Source organism: Gymnogyps californianus, chromosome 1, assembly GCF_018139145.2.
Source record: "Gymnogyps californianus isolate 813 chromosome 1, ASM1813914v2, whole genome shotgun sequence".
Classification (NCBI taxonomy): domain Eukaryota; kingdom Metazoa; phylum Chordata; class Aves; order Accipitriformes; family Cathartidae; genus Gymnogyps; species Gymnogyps californianus.
This window is the reverse complement of record NC_059471.1, coordinates 15255248-15262444: the sequence shown is the minus strand read 5'-3', so window position 1 is coordinate 15262444 and position 7197 is coordinate 15255248.

Sequence of the window (7197 nt, the reverse complement as noted above, 5' to 3'; positions counted from 1 at the left end):
ATGCAGAAGACAAATACATTTTATTTTGGGTATCTGCAATTCACTGAATGATTTTTAGTCTTCTGTCCCACTTCTTGTGGATGAATCTTCCTTTCTATCTACTTCAGAACAAAATCAAGTGGGAAAAAACCTATGATCCAAAACTGGCATAAATTTGTCCCTGTGTGGGACTACCACAAATAGCCTCCAGTTTTGCACTTACAAATGAGAGTCCTGCATATGCATCTCTCTATTTTCTACTGCCGTCACTGAAAAACAAAACTTTTTTCATCTCTAGCTCTTCGAGCAAAAAAGTGCAAGCAAGATTTGTCAAACATGCTGATAAAAGGGAACAGCTATTTATTGCTGTTATTGAATTTAGCAGACATTATTGAGCAATCCTGAAAATCAGTGTAAACACACAAGGAAACAGTTGTCAAGAATTGAAGAGGCTTGTTCAAAGCCACAAAGCTGTGAGAAAACACAGTAACTCTTTGCAGGTGTCCATAAAAGATTGACTAAGATAAAGGCAGATTACTTTTCCCAAGATAAGAAATGCAGGTGCCATTTTAACAGATGAATTTTCCATGTCATCAAAATCTTAGATTAAGAGTCTGATTTTTTCAGTAATACACCTCCTAGATGCAAATTTGGAGAAGCCATACCACCATCTTTCCACCGGAAGAGGATCCCCTCATACAAGGAAAACAGGACATTTAATCAGATTTTGGCCTTGTGGATAGAGAAAGGAGAGGAATAATTACTTTGTGGAGGAAATGAAACTACTTCTGGGATAATATGCACTAAGCAATTGATTGCTTTGATTTTTGTACATATTCTAGGTTATTGAATAAAACCATTTTAAAACACCAAAATAAATAAATAAATAAATATAAAGAAAATGTGTGTTACAGTCATAACTGATCAAAATACAGCTTCCAAGTGACACTACTATCACAGTAGAAAACATCTTTATTTGTGGACTTATAAGTTCATATCTGTAATTCTTGTATTTAAATATTTTTGCATGGACTTGTAAAGATGCCAAGAAACTTGTAAGCTAACTGGATTTTAATAAATGTAGCAAGACGCTGTGCACTGATGTTCCATCAAAAATGGTAATTTTCTAATTAAAAATGAAATAGGATACTAGAAGCTATCTATTCTTTGTTATGTAATTTTTCTTGTTGGAATTTTCAGTGTAATTTTGAGAATTTTAGCATAACATAGTATATCTGAACCATCCAGATCCCATTATTTTCCAATTATTTTCATGCCAAAATTTTTGAATCAAAGAAAACATCGCAAAAGATTCAGACTTGCACAATGGGAGTACATCTTTCCCTAATATTTTGTATTGTGACTATGCAGAGAGAAGGGTTTTTTTTTTAATATCCATGATTTATGAAATTAACAACAAGCTTATTTCACGTCTTCAGTGAAAATCTTTTGAAGTATTAGCTAAACTGTCTATAAAAATGAGTGTTTTCCAGCTTCAGTGTGAAAATGGTCCCATCTACTACCACTAAATATTTTCAGCAAGATAATATTTTTTTGCTTATTGAAAAAAATATTTGTGTTTTTCTTAATTTTCTCTTTGAAGAGACGTACTGTGTCTGCTTTTCAACTTGCCCTCATTTCTGTAAAGTTAAAGAAGAAACTGTGACCGTCTACTTCAGTAACATTTTTTTCTTACTGAAGGCTGATGCACAGATAGGTTATAATGAATTAGTTCTTTACATTTTTTATCTCTGGGTTGTGATAGAGTGGCAGCTGGTGAGAGTGAGGTGAAGAGATCCGAAGGGAAATGCAGGCCTTACTGAAATCAGTGATTTTTATCATTGGCCTCAAGGGGTCAGAGGTTTCACCCTGAGACTTAAGACTTTTGGAAGCCAGGATCCCAAAGCCTTGCTCCCACATATAATTTATAGAAGTGTGTTGTACCATGCTTATGTAACCAAAATACTGCACAATAAATCCATTATGTATGTATTTTCCTTGTTTTGAAGTTTCTCATACCCTGTGGTTTATAATAACGGCTCTTCTGTTATTCTTGCATAGTACAAAGTTGTATAACTCAGAGAAAACTAATAAAGCACTGTGCGATCTAGCTCAACTTAGGTGTCGCAGAAAGGCTCTGCACTGTGCTCAGGTGGGCACTGATACTTGGTATTAGCCCTTCCTTAAATGTTTGCTCTCTCGCTAGAGAGCCCACGGGCAGGTATTGCAGCACAGTATGTTCATATCTGGAAAGCCAAGGCACGTTCAGTCACCGAGTTCATGTTGCCACATACCAGTGAACAGAGGAGTTCGGGACAGGCATATTTGTCACTGCTGCCATGTCCCATTTTTCTATTGCTGTTGGACATTATCATAAAATCTGAGGATGAATACTGAAAACAGAATTTCTAGTGTAACCTGAGCACACCCAGCAAGGAAGAACTTAAAGGATGAGGCCCTCCCGTGCATGGAAAGCATGGAGAAAGAATTTTTGGCAACAAAGACCTCTTCACAGATGTTCTTCAAAACATCCACCTGGAGTCTCTGTTAGGGAGAGTGGCTTTCTGTTGAAACGCCCTGTCGCAAGCCTGGGCACTAATCAAGATGAGAGTGCTCTTGTATGGACATGCTGCCCCTTCACATGGGCTCTGGTCCTTCCTAGAAGGTCTTTGGCTGTACAGCTCAAATCAGAAGTTACTTGCTGGGAGCAGCTGTGGATCCCTGAGGCAAAGCAACATAAATTGATGAATTCTTAGGTACCTAGTTTGGGTCAACCTCTGAAGAGGCCTACTTCTCTCCAGAAGGAGACTGGGGAACCTAGACCTTTAGAGGACTATCTTTTAGATGAATCCCTCCTTTAGTGTATTTCATATTTTGATTTTTATTAATATTTTGTAGCTTAAAGATGAACTATAGGAACCTTCCGTTTAACCTCCCCTTTGCCAACCTTTACTACTGGTAGTACTTCCTTATAGCATCCTGTTTTAATGACACAGCTGGTCCCTTACCTCCTGAAATCGGCCCTATACCTACCTAAACCCCTTGCTTTAAATTGTGCAAAATGAATGCAAATTAGCTGTAAAATGTTTATCAATTAAACCTATAGAGCCAGGCTGTGAAAGACATTCTGGTTCACTGAGTTCAGAGCTGACAGGCAAACACATTGCATAGTCCCCTTCATAAATTTACCAAGTCCTGTTTTGAAGCCACTTCAATTATTGCTCTTCTCACTAGAGAGCTGTTACAGAGCTTCATTCCTCTGGTGATTAGAAACCTACTTGTTATTTCTCTTCTATTTTTTTCCACTTAATTTTCTATATCCTATAAATTAAATTGTCTTTGCTCTAGTTCAATCTCTGGGATGTACCTGAAGAAAATAATCATGTCTCCTCTTCATTGCAACAATGCAAATCACTGCTGCCAACTAGTGGTGTTCGGACTTTAGCTGTGAAATTAGCAGCTGCTCTCCCATTGCACAGACATACAAAATTGCTCCAGAGCAGAAAGTAAAGAACTTTACTCTGCTGATTCAAGAGCATAGTTAGTATGCAGCATAAAGGAAAGCCTGTTTTTATACATACCTTTGTAGCTCATGGAGACTTTTGATGGTCAGGGAGGCAACCGGCTCATGTGTTTGGACCTGCACCTGAAGTAGACATACACTATGATGGGAATGAAAACTGAAGTCTTCTGGTGTGTAGTGTGAAAACAGGGGAGAAAAAAATGGGGGGAGGGGAACTCTACTTTGGTGCTTGGGCCTGGTTAGAACAAGCCTTGATCACATTTTGTTCAGAGACACTCTGTATCAAAATAAAAATTCCCCAGCCATTGCTTCCTATTTCTTCCTGACCATAGCCATGTTCTACTTCCCTGTGATGCACTCTTACTTCAGCTTTTGAAACTGCTAATTCTCCTCTTCCTTAACTGCATTGTCCTTTAAAGGTGTTAACTTGCACTTTGCTGATGCTCATAAGTTTGACTGCTCTGACTTCCCCATTCAAAAAACAAGCATATCTGAAGCACCCACATACCAAAACCACAACGTTCCTGGCCCACCACCTTCCCTTGAGGATGCGCATGAATGAATGACACTGAATGATACGAGCTACGTTTCACAGTTCTGTGCTGTGCTGGTTTTGGCTGGGACAGAGTTAATTTTCTTCATAGTAGCTAGTATGGGGTTATGTTTCAGATTTGTGCTGGAAACAGTATTGATAGTACAGAGATGTTTCTGTTATTGCTGAGCAGTTCTTACACAGAGTCAAGGCCTTTTCTGCTTCTCACACCACCCCACCAGAGAGTAGGCTGGGGGTGCACAAGAAGCTGGGAGGGGACACAGCCAGGACAGCTGACCCAAACTGGCCAAAGGGATATTCCATACCATATGATGTCATGCTCAGCATATAAAGCTCAGGGAAGAAGAAGGGGGGGATGTTTGGAGTTATGGCATTTGTCTTCCCAAGTCACTGTTATGCGTGATGGAGCCCTGTTTTCCTGGAGATGGCTGAACACCTGCTTGCCGATGGGAAGCAGTGAATTAATTCCTTGTTTTGCTTTGCTTGTGTGCATGGCTTTTGCTTTACTTATTAAACTGTCTTTCTCTCAACCCATGAGTTTTCTCACTTTTACTCTTACGATTCTCTCCCCCATCCCACCAGGCAGGGAGCGAGCGAGTGGCTGTGTGGTGCTTAGTTGCCAGCTGGGGTTAAACCACAACAGTACTCAGAGCATCAAAGCACAAAGCACAAAACATAAAACGTTACCCAACATAGCTTGCTGCCAACAGCATCATCTGGTTTAATACGGAAATACAAAGATGAGTTAAGGGGTGGAAGGAACACTAATACAAAGCTAATGTTTGTGAACCCAAGGGTTTCATTCTGAAAGCAAACATGAAGTTTGAGGAAACCATAAAGGGTGCCAAACCCAGCAAACCCTTCCTGATACATACCTCTTTATACCTGCACATGCAAGTTGAGGAGTGTTCTTTCTTGGACTTCAGTTCTGGAAACACTCATACACAGGGAAAAAATGTTTCCTCAGAGCAGTCTTGCTGTTTTCCCTGAAAATGCTTTAGTGTGCAAAGCTAAGTAAGCATGAAGAAATGTGAAGAACATGGATCTTCTTTTAAAAAGCTGTATTGATTCTTCCTTTGTTTATGGTGCTGTAAATCTCATGCAGCCCCACTGGAGTTGAAATAAAACAGATGGAAGTGACCAGAAGAATAAAACCCACCACAGGAAAGAAAATAACCTTCAACAGACACAAATCTCAAATTCCACAGATGCAGTTTCTTCTCAAGTTCCTCACCACCACAGATCCTCTGCACGGCACCTCAGACTGCAAACATAACACACTTTATTTAACATTAGCATGAGAGAGACTCTCTACCCTTCCTGGCTGCTGTGCAAAGTCAACAGGAAATGTGTAATCAAGAAATCTTTTTCTCCTTTCTTAATAGATCTAATAAGGAATCAAATCCATCTTGGGTTGAAATCCTGGCCCCTTTGAAAATCTCCAGCAAAGCTGTCACTGACTTTAAGAAACATATGATAACACCTTACTAAATGAGACTCAAGGTCTCCATGACAGCCAGCGGCAGGTGCTTGGAAAGTACAAGGCAAAGTACGTAGGCAATAGGCCTTGCCCTGGCATATACCCTTAGTGTTTGGACAAATATGTTCATGATTTCATTCATTTTATATGAGCTGGGAATGATCAATCCAAGTCCTCAGATAAAACTTACCTAACATTTGATCTTGTTAGTAGTTTGGGAGAAAAGTGGTGTATTCTTCAGAAATGGGTACAGTAAATATTGTGCCATATTCATTCTGGAAAACAGAAAGAAGAACAAATTTTGTAACTCCAGCAGAAACAGGACTTTCTGATTCATTCTTATCAGCAGTGAGGGAAAAAGTGCTTATCAGCACTGAGCATGCTTTATGGGAGAAGTGATTTCCTTCTCCTGCCTTGGACTTTCCCCTGCACCCAGAATCCTACAGCCAGGAGAAGGCTACAGGGTGCCTCTTCAATGCTAAGTAATGTGCATTTGTATCCAATGAAGGATTTTAAGAAGGAAAGCAAACTAACCTACGTTTCTTTGATCTTCATAGAGTTTGTTCTATGACTTTCAGCAGCCACTGAAGGTTTTCAAATTAATCTGTTTTTAAAACAGACAAAAGAAAAAGGATATAGTTTTATTTCTTCTTATCTGAGACTTTAAATAAACAGATATGTCTATTGTTTGAATTGTAAACAATTGTCTCTTAAGAGTGACCTTCAGCACGCTGTATTGAGAAACTTAAACCGCATGCAACATATTAAGGTATTTTTTTCTGAATACAAGGATTCTGTCACATGTTTTATAACCCCTATAGCATAGAAACTATCAAGCAATGCGAAAGTTTTCAAAATGCCATGTTAGAGAAAAAAAATTATTGAAATAAAATGCATCATTTACGAATTTCATGTGCGCTTTCCTCCATTATTAGAAAAGAATCAAAAAGGTAAAAATTCAAGTGCTAGGTCAATTTAATAGTGTGACTACTACTGTTTTTTTTTCATTTTCATGGAGAGATGTTCTAACCACAACAGAACGTTGCACTTGAAGGTATGCCAAATCACCATGCCTTCTACCTTCTCATTTACTCCATTGCCCATTAGCAATGTCAATAATTAGGCTATCAGAATAGGCACGATACAGAGGATGGGAAACACAAGGAGAATGTGTATTTGTTTAAGGAGCCTGTGTTTAGTATGACAATTGCTAAAGAACTCCTACGAAGAGAGAGGGAGAAGGGATAGATGGTGAGCTGAAAAAAGGAAGAGATTGATGTCAGATGGCAGAAGGTTGGTGAAATGGCATCTAGCAGTAGCTTCTAGTGAAGGGGAACGGGATGAAAAACATCAGATGAGTAATCTGCAAACTTCCCCAAGTACAGGCTTGGGGAAGAGTGATGGAAAGCTGCCTGGCAGAAAAGGACCTGGGGGTCTTGGTCGATAGCCAGTTGAATACGAGCCAGCAGTGTGCCCAGGTGGCCAAGAAGGCCAATAGCATCCTAGCTTCTATCAGAAATAGTGTGGCCAGCAGGACTAAGGAAGCCATCATCCCCCTGTGTACTCAGCACTGGTGAGGCCGCACCTCGAATACTGTGTTCAGTTTTGGGCCCCTCACTACAAGAAAGACATTGAGGTGCTGGAGTGTGTCCAAAGAAGAGC